An 18,627-nucleotide genomic window follows, 5' to 3' on the forward strand; every position below is an offset into this window, starting at 1 on the left:
CTGAGCGAAACCGGCTTCGGCCTGCACGGTCATTTTAAAACCACAGTGAATGTACACACTTCATGCAAATAGCGTATATTCTCTTCCATGAGCACAAACTGTGCCTTAACAATCTTTATGACAACTAGAGCCAAATACTATGCCATTCACATAGTAAATGCTCCATAAATGTTTGTTAAAGAAATAGTCCTAAAAGAAAACAGTATGGTAATGTCTAAGCAAAACTGTCTTCCTAAGCAAAATAGCAGGTACAATTCCACTAGTAAAACTAAACAAATAAATATTGAGCTCCTACTATATGCAAGACCTTCAAGAATTACTCAAAAAAAAAAAAAAAATACTGTAACTTTTTTTAGCATGACCTTAACAAAGACTTTCTGATAAGAAACTGTGAATTAAATCCCACAAAGGAAAGAAGCACCTAAAGAGTGGCAGAAAGCTGAAGGGTTCTTCAAGAAGAACTGGAAGCTTGTCAGATTTTTCCTGCCTTGTGATTCTGCCAGGGTTTCCCCAAGAGACTTCACAAAGAGGGAGCAGGATAAAGAAGCAAGTCTTCTCTCAACGGCACTGAACTCTTGGTTGGGATGGTGACTCCTTCCAGTGACCAGAAATGTGGTACGGGGAATGCAGATGGCACCCTGGGCTCTAGCCCTTATGTGCACAACAGCCCCGGCTGTTTCCAGGCTCTTCAAGGTGCTCCCTGGCCAATGAGACCAAAGCCGAGGTCGTAAGTCAGGACAGACTTCCTAGTGGCTGTTCTCCCAGGGTTTGGGATGTGAAGCACAGCACCTTGGCCACGTTCCAGTCTGGATAATTACACTGTGGCTAGCAAGCTTCACCCTCCAGCTCCAACTAAATAAAGTATTCCTTCGGACTAGCTGCCATAACCTTTGTTATGGCTATTAAAGAGCTAGTCTGTACTCAGGATGGTTGTATTTGTGAAAAATCAATACCCCTAGTGTAACTTTCTATACTAACAATAAATATATTCCAAAATATCACCGGCTAAGTTAATTATTTCTACCTTTTAATACAGTGTCAGAATCAATTTTTTAAAAAACACACATAGCAATATCTTCTCCATTTTTTCACCTTTCATTCTTCATATAAATACAAATTGGGACATTTGCAACATTAGAAAAAGAAGCGAGGCAAGTGCACAATCCATAAAATGCACACTGAGTTCCTACCAGGTGCCCGGCTCTGTTGTTGTAGGCACTGTTGTAAGGGCCATGAGTTACAGTCTCAGCATAAATTTGAAACATAAATGCTATTGCATTTCTGGAAAAAATTAATATGTAGTATTTGCTTTTTAAAATTGCCATACACAGGTTTCCCAATCAAATACTCTTATAATAAAAAACAAGAGTCTATAGGACCTTAAACTCAATATGTATGTAGGTGTGTGTGTGTATAATAAATATATATGTCTGAGAATGAGAAAACACACTTTCTTGGCTAGCCTGGAGCATAGCAAATGGGATGATGCTTAGATGTGTATTTATTTGTTTCCTTGTTTTTAGTAATCATCCTATTTGTGTGGGTGAGAGTTTACAGGCTATAATAGCAGAAGCTGACATAAGAAAATTGAAAACGTAAATATCTCTTGCTTATGGCTTCTCTTTACTATATTAAAAAAGAACACAAATCAAGTTCTTTTGTGTTCAATCATAAGGATGAAAACAACAAAAAGGAAAAAAATGTAAGTATTATACTGTGTATATGTTTACATATATACATACACACACATTATCTTGCACATGAAAGTAGGACAGGGAAGTTAGTTAAATTTCAAGATTCCAGTGGATTAAACTAAAATGTGTGAACAGCATGTTTAATATGACACAATATAAAGAGAAATAAATAGTTCAGAATTAAAAAAAATAATAATAACCTTAACATTCAGATTAATCCCAAAGTATCCAGAAGAGAAAAAAAAATACTTGTCTTGGACAAACTCATAGCCAGACTGTGGAAAATGTTTTGTTTTGTTTTAAATCAGTTGACATTCACTTGAAATCTGCCAAATTATTATTCTGCTTGAAAATCCTTCTAGCTAGAACAAGTTAATAGCAGACTTCTAAAACTAGGTTAAACATGCTGTAAATCAATTTATTCCCCCCTACAAATCTGCTAAAGTGTATGCTTTTCTGGTGAAAATGGCTCTTCAATGGTACTTAATACTGTCACTCCATTGTTTCTCCAACCACTCCAGTCCAAAATTTTCTACTTAAGGTGTCATATTAAAATTAAATGCCTGCCTTCATCATAAATATTCTCAAAGGATTATAGATTCTTTAAAATAGCCTAAAAAACCTCAAAACACATCACCCAGGCGATATACTTCTTCAGTTAGAAGGGATATTTAGGAATACATGTGTGATCCAAGTTTGTCTCCCCCAACAATCTATGCATTATGGCTTAGAGTTGAGAGACAATCTTCACTATTACCATCACTCACAGATAAATGGCTTGTCCTCACAACAACAGGCCTCAGGTAACACTTATGGCAAGACTGCTGTGATAAAAGACTGAAACAAGTATTATGCAATGACTCAGTCTGTCTTACATACTTTAAAGAGCCCAGATCACTGCAACAACCATAAGTCTATATCATGTTGCAGACAGAAGGCTGGAATCAGTGATTAATTAGCTGTAATGTGCAAACTCTTGCAGGTATACAAGCTGACCAACATTATCTTCAATCTCATCCCTGTTTAAAATTCACATAGAGAATAGATCATTAAAGATTGTCCAAAGCGGTAAACAATTACCAAGGAAAAGGACTCGTCTTCTCCAGTCTGGGGAGAGGTGGGAGTCTGCACTTCCAGAGGTTAAAGGCACAGTATACAGTATACAAGGGATCCCAAACTACAGTCTAGTGTCAAAACTGAATTCCCACTTCCAAATATCACTGGATTTTCTAAGTATCTTTATTAGGATAAATATCTTGGTTATAAATGTTATGTAAATAAAGAGCAACAAAAAAAAAAAAAAAAAAAAAGGAGGAGGAAATGAGGGGAAATTTTTTCAGGTGTGACCTGAGGGAAGACATTATGGAAATGGCTTTGTCCCCAGGGTCAAGTCACATCACCTCATTGTGCCTCAGGGTCTGAAAATTAAAGGGTTAGGCCAGAGCATCAATTTCTAATCTCCTCCTAGCATTTAAAATCGAGCCCTTTATTTAGGTATCGTAGAGAGCTCCAAAGTTTTTGTAAAATTCTAAGAGTACTTATGGCAGCAGAAAGCGTGCTTACTGGACTACAAAGGGAATAATAAGAAGAGCCTAAACACTCCTCCCAATCTTGCATTTTTCAGTTTATACTGGGCTAAAGAGGGCAATTGAAATTAGATGTTTCATTTCACCTCACAATAACGATATAATTATTATTATAATAAAAGGTTTAAATATTCTTTTTAAAAACATCTCCAAAAAGAAACAGCTTCACTTTACTCAAATGAAACTTAGTAGATTTGTCTCATTTGAGGGTTGCAATTCCTGAGCTACAATATGAGTATCAGGATGTGGAAGCAGCTGTCACTGCTTTGTTTTTCATTCACAGTAAGTGGTTGCCAAGCAACAAAATACTATTGTCTGTTTCCATGATCTATTGGCCAATTCTACTGGTGATAATGCTTTCTACAGTTTAAAACAGGGCCACCTTTTGGACAGAAGATATAAGAAAATTTTCTAAGAATGATGACAACATATATATAAACAAACACACTGAATGTTTCCAAAACTCTATATATTAATATATAGCAGTGTGCTGATATACATGCATATATTTTGCATATATGCATATGTGTGAATATATACATTCTTCTCCTTACTATCTCCAAATACATTATATCTGATAGGCCAAAAACTAGAGTCTAAATCCCGGAGGGCAAATCAAAGCATTACTTAAAGATATGAAAACACAGTAAAAATTATTTCCTCAACAATAGCAATAACTTGCAATTTGCCAGTAGCATCAAATTCATACAGTCAGAATATTCTGTCTACTTATATAAAATAATAAATGGAAATCCTTTACTATCTACTTCATAATCATCTAATATTTAATATGCTACTTTAATTCCATGTGCCACCACTGTGTACAAAGATAATAATTCAAATGGAAAAATTCAGTTGCAGTTTACACCCAAGAATCTTAAAATATTTTCACTTTTTTAAAATAATTGAATTATTCTCCCTGGAATAGCCTCATGTGATTCCCACTTTGTTTTGATATGGGTCCCTGGGGAATAACAGTCATGCTATGTTACTCTCTTGCATATTTTACTAGCTTACAGATAGAATAACGCACAGCGTACTCAATATAAAGTTGTCAACATTAACTTGCATCCGTTGCTGTTTGTTTTGCGACAAGGCTTCCAAAGATAAAATTAACAATATTCTTGATGTACAGACACAACATCAAAACAGCCTAAAGGAATTAAAGCTTCAAAATGCTAGAGCCAATCATACTTTGAGATGAAGAGAAATCAGTATTATTTATGCATACTTATATACTTCTACAGGGGCCCTAAACAACGCCACAATCTTTGAATTTTACGCAATGCTCACCAGTCTTCCCTCACAATATTTCAAAAGCACTCTAACTTAACCTATTTTAATGTGTCCGTCAGAGAAGCCTCTGAAATTCACTTTTTGAAATTCATTACTACTTGCAAATCTATATATCACAAGAAATTGGAACAAGCAAAATCCTCTAAATGGATTGACATTATTTCTATAAAGTCTCCAAGGACGAAACAGAAATTAAGTATGCTAATAACGAACTAAATGAAAACACACCTACCTCCACTTCCCAGAAGCGCCTGGTCTGGGTTTCTCTTTCACATCTCACCCCACAAATGACCCACTTCCATCTCCCTCAGCTTCCCAAGCTTGCTCACCTCTGTCTCTCCTCCAGAAAACAATTTCCTTCCCACCTTTTCAACCCTCTTCAAATCCCTTATGCACCCATTACTTTCTCCAAACCACTGGACTCAAATATGCAGCCCAGTCTGCCATGAACCTCCCACACACTTTCCTTCATTCTTCTAGGTCTGCTTTTCAAACCACTGCCAAAGAACAAATATAACATTAGTAAAAGTAGGGTTACAGGCCAATGCTTAATGTTACAGCAGTAAAATGTTGCGAAGGAGACAGAAAAGGAGAAAAGCAGGAGCGCATGTGAAGGAAAGAGGGTGGCTGAGGAGCTGTACACAATGGGACACACGAGGATCCTACCCAGCCAGCTTCACTACCTGTGGACCCCACTCCAGCCCCGCGTGCACGCCTGGGGATGACAACTACAACACACCAGCACCACCCCCACTCCGAAAAGGAGGCCGGGTTACCCCTTTAGCCAATCAGGTCCCGCGAGCCCCGGGTGTCCAACCTATGGGGTGGCCGTGGCCGTGAAGGGGGAGGACAAGGGTGGTCGGGGAGGGGCCGTGTCTGTCCGTGGGAGGCGGCGCGCACGTGGAGTCCCGGTAGGTGGGAAGTCGGAGAGAGGCGCGGGCTCTGCACCCCGGCAGCTTCCGAGTCCCACTACTGCTCACTGCCTCTCTCGCCTTGGGTTCAGCAAGGCAGGACCTGCTCCCACCGAGGAGGACCCAGCCAAGGTGTCTGAGTTACCCGCGTGGAGGGGACAGTCACCAGGAACAATAGCACCCAGCGCAGGCTAGGCAAAGAGGAAAGTTTCTGGCCCGCACCGGAGCGGAGTCCGCCAAGGCAGGGAGGACAAGGGATGCGGGGCAGGACGGTGGCACCCTGGGAAGAAAGAAGAAGGCAGCGGGGGGATCGCGGGAGCAGGACGCGGTCCGGTGTGCGGCTCAGGGGGCGGTGGGAGGCGGGGGGCGCTGTCCAAGGTGCACAGGGAGGTAGGAGGCGCGCGGCGGGCGCGGAGCTCCGAGCCAACCCCGGCCGCCCGCAGCGGGGAGAGACAGAGGCGAACAGCTGTCTGCGGCGCCGGACACCCCCGGGCTCCTAAAAGTGACAGAGCCGGGTAGGGCGAAGAAAGGCTCGGGGGTGTTGTCCAAGCCCCCACACTTCCAAACACCCACCCTGCCAGCCTCACCTCCGGCTCCAGCCACCTCCCCACACCCCTGCCCTCTCCTCCCCAAGCCGGTACCCCGGTGCCTCGGCGGGGGCGGGGTTGGGGAAGCCCGGCGGCAACCCCGGACGCTCCTGGGATGCTGCGGGCCCCGCGCTGCTTACCTGGCGCCGTGACCCGGGGCGCGGAGACAGCCCGTCGCGCGGAGCCGGGCGCCGGGCGCGGCTCCTCCTCGCCTCGGTGTCCTCCTCCTCCGCTCCTCCCGGACTCCGTCCCGGGCGCGGAGCTGCGCGAAGGGGCCGGGCTGCAGGCGCGGTCCCGTCCGCCGCCCCCGCCGCCGCCGCCGCCGCAGACGGAGGACGCCCCGCGGCGGCTGGAAGCCGGTGTGAGCAGCGGCGCCGGGAGAGTGGGCTCCGCCGCGCGGCGCCGGAGACTCCGCGGCTCGGGCCGCGCACGCGCGCCGGCCGGTGGGAGTGTGTGTCCGTGCGCGCGCGCGCCCACGGGCTGGGGGCGTCGCGAGGGGAGGGGAGGGGAAGAGGCCGAGATGCTCGTAGGGACCGAGGCGAAATTCTTCACCCCCGGAAACCCGTCAGCCTGGGGAGGAGGACGGACCGAGCGAGCGTCTCAGACGCCCAAAGGAGCTGCCCGCGGGGCGGCGGCCGGGGAGGAGGAGGAGGAGGGCCCGGCACCCGGCGCGCGCGGCTCCGGAGCCGAGCGGGGCTGAGCCGGGCGCAGCGCACGGAGCCACGGATGCAGCGGAGGCGGCGCCCGGAGCCCGCTGTCGCGCTGCCCTTCCTAGGAGGGGCCGAGCCGCTCGCTCCCGCCACCGCTGTCCGGACTCTGGCGGGGTGCTGGGGGCCAGGGGGGTGCGGGGAGCAGAAATCGGAACCCCACGGTTACCACTGTAACACTGGGGGTGCCCGGACCCGTAAGGGGCCGAGCGGAGGGCCCGGCGCACGTGGCAGAGCGCGGGCCGGAGCGGCTGGTGCGAGGGCTGCCGGCGCGGAGCGAGCGGTGGAACCCGGCGGAGCGCGGCCGCCGCGGGGCCTGAGCAGAGGATGCGGAGCGGGGAGCCAGGGGGAGGTCGATGGAGGATGCGGTCCGCTGGCACGGTTGGGTAGCCGGGGGCACTTCTCACTCCAGGTGGAATGTTGCCCCTTTTCCTTCTTGGAGGCCACTTTTCCTCCAAGTTATCCACATCCCAGGTAAAAGTGCCAGCCTCCTTTGTTCGGATTCAGCTATCTGTGCAGACAGCTGATCCGTGCCTCTTTGAAGTCAGGCTCCCTAGAGAGAAAGGGCTGGTGTGGCCACCCTGGCGCCTCGAGCCCCTTAAACCTCCTCCCTCATTCATCCGCCACACTGTATAACTTAGAAATAATATTTTCAAGCACATGGACATGCCCTGCCTCCTTAAGGATGTATTGCCCTAGCAGTATCCTTTTCCATGTTTATTTAAAATACTGAGTGCAATTTTATTCACCCGAGAATTTCTTGAAGGGTCCTAAGGTCTGGGGATACTTAAAAGATCCTTCCTGTCAGGAATCCTCTGGCCAGGGATTATATTTTGCCTACTCTTGCATGCCCTCCAGGATTTAGCACAGTACCATATACTTTGTGTGTTCTCTATAAATGTTGAGTGAAAAACATTCGTTTCTGTTTTCATGTATCCTGAAGGCAAAGACTTGGATCCTGGGAAAGTCATTACCCAACCAGGCTTGTACGATTTTAACTTATGCTCTTTCCCTGTGTGTGTAGCTATTTTCCCCTCTGGAAGCCAGAGCCCCAGCGCAAAGACAGACAACAGAGATTACTGATCCATTGTGCAACCTTCCCAGAGGGTGCAAGCAGAGAGCATTCTGCAGGGAATCCAATGGGATACCTTGGGGGGCGGGGGGGACAAGCTAAAGGGTGCTTTATTTCAGCTCTGGGGAAATCTGATCTCTGAAAGCATGGGTATCACCATTTATTAGCAGTTTGTAATGTCCCTCCTAGATTAGAAGGACAGGAGTCTTTTAAGAGAAATGCACCTTTCTAAAGGCTTGTCAGGTACAAGCTTTCCTCTTGTAAAGAGCATTCCTTCATGGCCATTCGCCAGCACCTGCAGGGTCACTCCAGACTACTAATTCCGCTGCTGTAGCACCAAACCCCCATGCTTCAACCTTGGCATTTCTACAGTCATGCTCTTAGAAGCAAAAGTCCTCAATTTTGCATTCCAGGCTAAATTTTAATTCCTTTGAACGTAGGCTCTTCTGTGAGCTGCTTCTCTCTCCAGTCATGAGATCACAGCTTTGAAATACAACTGAAATAAAGTGAAAATTAAAATGGATTTATTTGGGTGCTGCCCTGTGTTCTTAGTGGGGGGTTCCTTTAAATGACTTCTCTTCTGTCACTCAATTTACAATCTTCTTAGAAGCCATTTACTGTGATTTAGAATTCATGTGTCTTTTTGTTATGTTGATACCTCAGATATTCAAATTTTTTTACTTGAAAGGAAGCTCTGAAACTTACAGCAGGAGCAGAAAAACTCTGATAACCAAAATGGACTCAACAGCCAACCTTTAAAATGGGTATGCATCACAATCTTCCAAAATAATGTTAAAGCTCTGTTTTCCTTAGAAAGTTCCCTTTAGGATTTCAACAGCATTTCACATGCTTTTCTTACTAGTGAGACTGAAGTCTGTAACAAAGCCATATCTTCTCTGATGACCACCGAAGGGAGCAGTCTTATCTTTGTAAAAATAAATGCATTTATTTACAAGAAGCCAACATTTGAAAATAAAAATGTAGGCTTTAACAATCTCAATTTATGTTCATTTAAAAGATAAACAATAGAAAGAATAAACAATAGCACTGTAAGATATATAGTATTTCTGACCCACTTAAAGGTAAAAGTTGGAACAGCTAAGATTAAAATACTATAAACCATAGCCCTTCATGTTATTTAAACACTAAATATAATAAAATGTACTACTAAGAAATCATTTTCATAAGTTATTATAATTTGGATTGAGAATAAGAAGCATAATTATAAAGGTTTGATTTTTCTTCCTAAAAAGGGAATGCTCCTTAATATAATTGCTTTTTTCAATTTGTAGCAGTGCAATAAACTAGTCAAATATTAACTTCCTTAAAAACACATTATTGGGAAAGGGTGGGGGGTGTAGAGAAACACTTTAAACTGATTTGATCACAACTACCTGATCTTTTCTGTCAGTGTATGTAAAACAAACAAACAAACAAACAAACAAACAAACAAAAAAGCTTTCTACCTCTACAGACTTGTGAATTTAGGCTGTGAGGTGTACCATAAGTTCCAAAGTCAACTCCTCATGCTGAGAGTGAATTGCCCCAAATTCTTTCAAGTAACAAGGCAGGGACCGTTAGCTGAAGTGTTGCCCTGGATTTTAGTGGCTGTGAGCATGCATAAGGATATAGCTAATTTCCTCCATAATTAGGTCCCAGATCACTTAGTCCATTTGAGTTTGAAATAATAAAAACAAAACAAAAAAAAAAAAAAAAAAAACACTTTGACCTGTACCTGGACACAAAGTGCCAACTTAGTACAGGGCATAGCATGGGATCAAGGAGAAGTCTCAAGTTATCCTGTGTGTTGTCATGCTCCATACATTGCTTTATTCCAGATAGTACTGAGGGCAACAATCCTAACTGGAGATCGAGCATCTTTAGGAAAATCAAAAATAAGAGAAAAAGGTTATAGCTTATTCCAAGCAAAAGTAGATAGATTTTCTTAGTTACCAGAGCTGACATTTCAGGTGCAGGTGGATATTAGACACCAATGGTTCTTCATAGTTTATGGACTTAAGGGTTGCCTGAAAGCTGTAAAAAAGCTATGGATCATCTCAGGAAAGTGAACGTATGAACACACAAACAGGTTTTAATATAATTTGAGCGAGTTAAGGGAACCTCATCTGAAATTCAGGTTAAGAATCCTGGTTTACATAGCTCCTTTGCACATTGCCATTTATGGCTAAAGGGAAATGAATTGGTGGATTTACTAATGTCCTCACTTCTATTTTTAACCTAAAGAAGAGGCAAAAGCAAATCAGTAAACCCAAGTTATTTATTAAGTACCTTCTGCATAATCAGGTCTGTTCCTCATGCTGATCATATTTATTTATATTCATACCAATAAAGTATAAAACACAATCTATCCTTGCCTTGAAGATGACTAAAAACCTAGCTATCATTGTTCTAGGAAACAAAACAGTGAGCATAAGCATAATTTATCACTTGACCAGCTACAACAAACTTCTATTTGAATTACCAATACAACTTAATGAAGCCATTTGTCAAATAATTCAGTTGAGAATTGATTATTAGTGGCTAATGAATATATGCATATTTTTCATATTTTATTCCCTAGTAGTAATCACTTAGATTATCACATGCAGTATAAAGAAGAAAGCTATCCTACTTCCATATTCTGAATTTTAGATTAAGGAAAGGAAGAAAATTACTGTCAAGGAAAAATGGACCATGCTGTCGATGGCAGCTATGGATTAGCTCACTGGGGATCCCTGGATAGGGTGGAATTGATTAGAATACGCTAGAGTTTATATTCAACTGATAAAAAAAATAGTAGTCAGCAGCCTATTGTTGGATAATTTTAACATAATGTTTTATTATGACTTTAAATTTTTAAACTGTTAACTTCTCAGGATTTTCTTTTTAACTTATTGACACGGAATTATTTTGGTTACTGTAACTTTAAAAATACAACTCCTTCACTCAATTCATAACAAAATTATAAAGAGTGGAAGAGCAGTAGTTGAAGGAAACGAGAATTTTTCATTGCTCTAACGGTAGCATTACCATCAACTTCATAGTGTAGAATGGCCGTTAAGCCAGTCACATAATTAGAGCTGTGGAAAGCCCAAACATTCATGTAGTGAACACTTTCCAGAGCCTACCTCCTCAGGGACCTCAGGAAAATCAGGCTGTCAGTTTTCCAGATGCAGTTTTAGTGTCTTATAAAAATAGCACTAGGCATCAAGTCATAAAACCTGAATTCAAATCCCAGTCTGAGTTGCTGTGAGACCTTGGACAACTCACTTTCTCAGCTTCAGGTTGCCCTCCCTGCTAGGCCCCATGTAATGGAGATAGTAAAAACTACTCGTTGGTTAAGAAAACTACACTAAGTAAAGCTGAGAAAGTATCCCTAATGTTGCAGAAGGTCAGTAACTAACGTGTTGTGTAATCTTGGGTCTAAGTCAAAAGTGTGTGGCAGATCACTGGAACACATACATGAATCGGAGGCTCCTGCAGAAATTCTAGAAGCCTTTGTTAGATTATAACTGAAAGAACATTGAACTGATGTGATGATTCCTGGAAGTTCCTTCCAAAGATATTTTAAGAAAACCACAGACAACCAAAAGTTGGCAGAAACAGACACATGCAGGAAATTGTGGGTTCCGTAATTCTAGAGATGCTGTAATTCTATAAATTCTGCTGCTGTTGCAAAACCCAAGCTTTTGTGTTCATTTGTTTCTAATTAGTCTCTGATTTTTTTCATCACACAGACTCTGTCTTCGTAGTGGTGCTTTTGCCCTGCTAATTTAGCTATGCAAACATTTATTTTACAGATTAATACCAAGCTTAAATTTTACTTTAAAAAAAAACAAAAATAGTTTACTGTTTTCTTCCCCTTAATTGTAAAAGCAGGGTGTGTGCTTATTGTAGGGAGGAGGGGGGAATAGGCAATACAGAAACGTATAGAGAAGAAAAAGAAATTCTTAACTTCAACTCTCAGGGATGAACTACCAATAGTATTTTGGTGTCTACCCTTACAGGCATTTTCTTTACATGGGTGTTTTGTTTGTTTTTATAAATGCCATTCCAGTCAAAGTTCAGCCATTTAAATGCTAGCATTTTAGGAAAATAGTTAAAACACTTTCACGAAAAGGTTCACAAGTATTGTGATTTTTTATTTTTTCCTTTCATACTCTTTCTTTTCAAGATGGGCTCTTTGCTCAGTAAGTCCTTTACATGGAACTTTAGCTAGTCATTCTTGAAACCTGACCTTTTTATTTCCCCACTTTCACCACTTCTAACAATGACTGCATTTTAATGACCCTTTTAAAACTTAACCTCACCTTCAGCTGATGTGTTCTGGAGTCACAAGCCCTGCTCCTTGGCCTCTGGCCATTCTGTGGATGCTTTGCATTGCTTAACCTCCACCCCAAGAAGAGGTCCAGCTCTGACCTTGGATCTGGTACTACATTCCCTGATGGAGCAGAAAAGAGTCTTGATTTTCAATAAGTAACCAGAGTGTTTACTGGAGTGATCATCTACTGGTTCTGCGGAAGGTTAGCCTGGAGGTAAATTATTTGAGTTCATGTTTTATGTCATTTGCCGCAGGCAAAATTAGGGAATTTTTAAAATTTTATTTTTAGGAGTTCATAAAGTCCTTCACAATGCAAATGCTGGCTATAATTCCAACATATTTTCTTACTTTTGCAATTGAGCATGTTAATTATTTTATCCAGAAAGCTATCGTCATTAATTAAATGTATAACAATGTTTATAATTTTTCCAGTGTGCTGGTTGTACAGAGGGCTGTCGATTCCCAGAGTAAAACAACCTCAATTCAGCCTCTCTCACCTCTGGTTCAATATTTTAAATGGAAGCTAAAGAATTGACAGTAGGAAAGGAGGAAAAAATAAAATAAGGTCAGATTAATTATCTATAGTACTTCTCTAAATAATATATCCCCTACATTGCAAGTTATGAAAGTTTTAAGTAAATAAGTTACCATCCTGTATGTGCAACTCATAATAAAATAATGAGGTAATAAAATGCAACATGAGAACGAAGCTATAATCTTGAAAATTGTTTACAGTATTTGGCATAACAATAGGCATTAAAAAGCTTTGGAGGATTGATGGCATGTCTCTAGCATTAATCAAAGGAGAGAGCCATTGTATTTAGCAAATCAGAGAATTTTAGCAACTAGAAAGGTGTCCTTTTCTCGCACTGGATCACTTATCTTGATTCTTTACTGTGCTAAGTGCTATAAGGTCCACATTGGGCTGAGAAGTAATCTTGGGCAGAAAGAGTACCAAAGTCTTTATTGAGAGACCAAATATATAGCACTGGATCTGAAAGGTGATGTGAGGGCAGAAACAGAAAATTTGAAACTGGGATGAAGTCCAGAACCAACTTTATTTGTTGAGTAACCATGGACTACCCTTCATATGCAATACCTGGCTTGGTTGAAGCTCAAGGAAATGGGTGCTCTCCACTTCCATTTGTTTTTACTTCATTCTCAAAAATCAGTCTTTATATTAATATGATAAAACCATATTTGACCAGAATAATTAAGAAAAATTATTAATTTAATGACTTGGCATATTGACTTGGCAATTCTGCTAAGATATAGTATGTTGTATATCTTTTAACCTAATCTTCACAAAACAGAATCACTAGAATAATGTTAATACTTAATACTAAAAAAAATAGAGCATTGGAAAATAAAATTATGATAAAATTTAAGATCAGATTGACTTGGATTTTAATCATGAGTTAACTTGGATAAGTTTTTTTTAACCTTTTGGCTTTGAGACCTCAGTTAATAATTTAATGCTGACATCTTAGAACAATTTGTGAAGATAAATTAAACATACTACAAATTTTCTTCTTCCTTCATGTTGACATGCCCCTAGTGCATACTGGAGGTATATAAAGATTATACTCTAGAATGGTAACTTTTTTTTTTTTTATCAACTTGACTAAATCATGGGACCCCCAGATATTTGGCTATTTCTGGGTGTACCTGTGAGGGTGTTTCTGGAGAGATTAGTATTTGAATCTGTAGACTGAGTAAAGCTGATTGCCCTCACCAATGTGGTTGGGAATGATCCAATCTGTTGAGGGTCTGAATAGAACAAAACAAAAAAATACAGAAAGAGAATTCACTTTCAAGTTGATTTCATCTCCTGACTTGGTTCTCAAGCCTTTTGACTTCAACTAGAACTATACTACTGGCTTTCCTGAGCTTCCAGGAAAGCCAGTAGTATAGTAGATAACCATGTGATCCAATTTCTTATTATAAATATACTAGTGGCCTGGTGCACAGATTCATGCACATTGAAAGGAAATTAATTAGGCCAAAGCCAGTTTGGCTCAGTGGTAGAGCGTCGGCCTGCGGACTGAAAGGTCCCAGGTTCGATTCTGGTAAAGGGCATGTACCTTGGTTGCGGGCACATCCCCAGTAGGGGGTGTGCAAAAGGCAGTTGGTCGATGTTTCTCTCTCATTGACATTTCTAGCTCTCTATCTCTCTCCCTTTCTCTCTGTTAAAAATCAATAAAATATATTTTAAAAAAAAGAAAGGAAATTAATTAGAAGAAATATAATAATATCTCTTTTTGCCCAGTCTTTATAATAGAAGTGTCAGAGATGAAAGAAAATTTGTAAAATGTATATTAAAATAATATATAAATTGATTAATAAATAAACAATAACAACATGATATAACAACAACAATGACATGATATAAAAACGACAAAAACATGATATAAATACAGCAAAAACATGATAAGAAAACAACATTGATAAAAACAAATGACTGATAAATTGATTAATCTTATTCTAATATCTCCCTGTATACCACATTGAGAGTAAAAACACTCTTAATACATTCTGTGGATGACACCAGCTTCTTTTGGCTTCAGAGGTACATTGTGCCAATAGTTGATCTTCAGACATATTCTGTCAATGAGACCACTTTCTTTCAGCTTCAGAATGTCAACAAAAACAAACAAATTCACGATCGACAATGACAGATTGAAACACATGTGTGCGATTGGCACCAACAAGAGCTGTATATGTATCGCGCATGCACGAGTCAATGTTGTCAACATTTATATTTTAATTGCCAGTACACACTATATGTACCAGCCGGTCGGACAGATGGACAGTCAGTAACTTAGCCATATATATATATATGAAGATTAAATTAAACATACTACAAATTTTCTTCTTCCTTCATGTTGACATGCCCCTAGTGCATACTGGAGGTATATAGAGATTATACTCCAGAATATATATATGGCTAAGTTACTGACTGTCCATCTATATATGTAAACATAGTTCACAGTTCACCCTTGAACAACACAAGGGTCAGGGGTATAGTCAATATCTGCATATATTGGCTCTTCACATATGCGGATTCCCAAGCTTGGACCAAAATTTTTTTTAAAATATATTTTTATTGATTTCAGAGAGGAAAGTTCCTCAGGGCCTGACCACCCCTAATTTTTGGAAACTGCAAAACTCTGCACCAAGCCACAAACTATGAAGACTTCATCAAGGGGTTGCATCCTTGTACTCCCGGCCTTTAGAACTGTGACCCAACCTGAAACATTCAGTGGATTTCATATTATAAAAATCTTAACACAAGTTTTTGTGAATAAGTGATCTCGTTATTTTCTATTTAGAAAATATTCCAAGAATCAAGTTTTCAATCCAAAGATTCAGCCTACATATTTTTATTTCTTAATCTGTTGCATATAAGGGATTTAATAAAAATATAAAGATTTTCCTGACCAATAAAGTAATTATATCCAAATTGAGTTCATTGTCCACTCTGAAGCTCTTTTTAAATAGGTCTAATTAAAAGTATTTATACACAGTACTTTTTAAAGCCAGATATTGTTGATCAGTAAAAAAAAACTCTTCTAGTCAGATGATTTTCTGAAAATCCAGACTAGTATGTTATTTTCTTACATTTTGATAGTTTTATTTCATGGCTTTTATAGAAGAAAAAAATTAAAGGAAATTGGCCTTTAGCAGATTTTTATTTTTTAGTGAGACATCTCCATTTTATTTTATTTTTTGAAATATATTTTTATTGATTTCAGAGAGTAAGGGGGAGAGAGAGAGAGAGAGAGAGAGAGAGAGAGAGAGAGAGAGACATCAACGATGAAAGATAATCATTTATTGCCTGCCTCCTGCATGCCCCCCACTGGGGATTGAGCCAAAAACCCAGGCATGTGCCCTTGACTAGAATCAAACCCTGGACCCTTGAGTCTGCAGGTCGACGAACTATCCACTTAGCCAAACCAGCTAGGGCTCCATTTTATATTTCTAGACTGGAGGCAAAAGTCTAGGAGAGAAGAAACAAGATGTTGTTCCTATTGTGATGGGGTGGATGGGGGAGAGGGAACAAGCTAAATGTGCTAGGTTACCTAAATATGCTAGGTTACCTACTATGGACTGAATGTTTGTGTCTTCGCTCCCCACCCCCACCCCCATCCAAATTCATATCTTGAGATACTAATCCCCAATGTGTTGGTATTGGTATTAGGAGATGGGGCTTTGGGAGATAAATAGGTCATATGGGAAGAGCCTGCATGAATGGGATTAGACCCCTTACAAGACCAAAATTTTTTTAAAATATATTTTTAAAATATATTTTTTTTAAAAATTTATTCTCAGAGAAGAGTTTGCTTTGTACCATGTGAGGAAACAGAAAGATAACCATCTGCAAGCCAGCAAGAGAGTCTTCATCAGCCCCTGGATCTGCCAGCACCTTAATCTTGTACTCCCAGCCTTTAGAACTGTGAGAAATAAATGTCTGTTGTTTCAGCCACTCAGTCTATTTCTGTTGTAACAACTTGAACTATCCATAGACTTACTGTAGCTATTGTTATCTTGTACCCTAACTTTGCAAAGGGGACATGTAGTAATTTGTTCTTGGACTAGAAGACTTTCAAATTATAGGAAATCATTAAAATTTTGCTAACAACAGTGCATAATTACATAAATGTGTATGGGCTTTTACATGTACAGCTTTGCCATTAATACTGTTAACTATTGTAGAATCTTACTTAATTCTTAAAATGGAAATGTCAATATGACTTTGTTTTTTGGCTTATATTCTGTAAAGCCATTTCACTTCTTAGTGTCTCTCACATCAACATATCAATCTCTTTTTTTAGGTATAACAATAATACTATGAAATAAATGTATGCTACCCATATGTAGAACCACAATCCACAATGAAACTTGCACAGTGATATACCTTAAAAACACACTGTTTGCTCAGAATTTTTTTAACAAAATCCTTTTAATGGCTGCATCATTCTGGAAATGAATAGGAATTGATTTTCAAATACTAAAACTGAAATAAGAAAAGAGGTATGAGGGACTATGGTTCCAAATTAATTCCATGCTTTAAATTTGCTTTTTAGTTTATTTTCCAGTTTTCTTTTTTTTTTCCATCCCATTGTAATGATGCTTTGTTTTATTTATTTGTTTGTTTGTTTATTTTTTCATTGATTATGGTATCACATAATTGTCCTCATCCACCCATTCTCACCCCATATCCCTCCCAACGTATGCCCCCAACCTCCTGTTGTCCATGACCACTGGTTAGGCTTATATGCATGTATACAAGTCCTTTGGTGGATTTCTCCCTCTTTCCCCCACCCTCCTCTATCTTCCCTTTAAGGTTTGAGAGTCTAATCTATGCTTCCCTGTCTCTGGGTCTGTTTTTGTTCATCAGTTTATGTTGCTCATTATTTCCCTTAGATGCGTGAGATTATGTGATACAAGAAATACACTTGTAAGAACCAAAAATGAGACCAGCCATAATGGTTATGTTGAGAGGCAAATGAATCAGTCTGTAGTGAGTTCCTTTCTGGGCCAACAGTTCTTTTGAAACCTTAGTTCAATGTCAAACAGTTTCTTATGTGTAGATGTCAGCAATGATATTTCAGTTCTAGATGGTGGACAAATGGTGGTGATGCAGGTCCATTCATCTCTGGTTTGGTCCTGGGCAACCTGCAGTGATACACAGCTGCTGACTGCTAGTATGGCAAGGCGTTGTCAGCATCTTCCCTCTCTGGACTGTTACTCTTCTGTCTTCATGACTGGAACAGTCCTGTCAATTCCTCTCTGTTGTAGGAATCCACATGGTCCTGAAGTTGTTTTCTGAAAATATACAAACATATTCTCGACCAAAAGTTAATAAAGGAATATTTTCTATAAATTTGACTTGGGATCCTTTTGTCATTTTTTGCCCAAATCATTTTCCTCTGGCTTGTTTTTACACCATGTGTGTTTTTCATGGGTGTCTTGTTGTTAGCATTACAAATGAAAGTACAAATTTTCTAGATGTAATTTACTTACAGGATATTTTTCCTTACATGATATTCTTCTACTATCACCCCCCCCCCTTTTTTAATTTAAATATTTGGAGGCTTTTGGAAATTTTAGAGATGGGTAAGATTCCTCAGGGAAGAAACAACCTAAGACAGGCACAGTAGCAGAGGGACCATCAGGAGAAAGATTGGGGGTCAACGAGGTGGGGCACAGACCCTTACCGCTCCCCCACCGAACTTTGCAAGGGCCTGAACCTTCACCCCTTCTGAGGGAGGTCTCCTGCCCCCATGGCTGCTTCGCTTCCCATGCCCAGCTCAAATTGGGACCCAGGTAACAGACAGAGACTTGCCAACTGCAGCTGTCCTCTCACTGCAACAAAACGTGTTTGAAATGTCTTGTACCCATGGTGAGGGAAAGCAGGTTTTTGACATCCAAATCCAGCCTAGAACCAGG

General features: G+C 40.4%; 1 protein-coding gene and 1 long non-coding RNA gene across 7 annotated transcripts in view; one reads left to right on the plus strand and one right to left on the minus strand.

Moving 5' to 3' along the window:
• Window positions 1-6,735, minus strand: part of ENOX1 (ecto-NOX disulfide-thiol exchanger 1) — a 559,063-nt gene extending 552,328 nt beyond the window's left edge. For 5 of the 6 annotated variants that reach the window (XM_084876549.1, XM_084876547.1, XM_084876546.1 and 2 more), the window contains exon 1: window positions 6,215-6,734. The gene's annotated coding sequence lies outside the window, so the exon portion shown is untranslated. Of the gene's footprint in view, window positions 1-6,214 lie in introns of all 6 variants that reach the window. The other variant, XM_084876551.1, reaches the window with a different exon arrangement.
• A 1,247-nt stretch (window positions 6,736-7,982) lies between these two features.
• LOC311618885 lies at window positions 7,983-17,714 on the plus strand. Its single transcript, XR_014794404.1, has 4 exons — window positions 7,983-8,617; window positions 12,170-12,388; window positions 12,607-12,739; window positions 16,507-17,714. It is a non-coding gene; the product is annotated as an uncharacterized lncRNA (long non-coding RNA).
• The last annotated feature ends 913 nt before the right edge of the window (window positions 17,715-18,627 follow it).

This window comes from Pipistrellus hanaki, assembly GCF_964339955.1.
Source record: "Pipistrellus hanaki genome assembly, chromosome: 3".
NCBI classification, from domain to species: domain Eukaryota; kingdom Metazoa; phylum Chordata; class Mammalia; order Chiroptera; family Vespertilionidae; genus Pipistrellus; species Pipistrellus hanaki.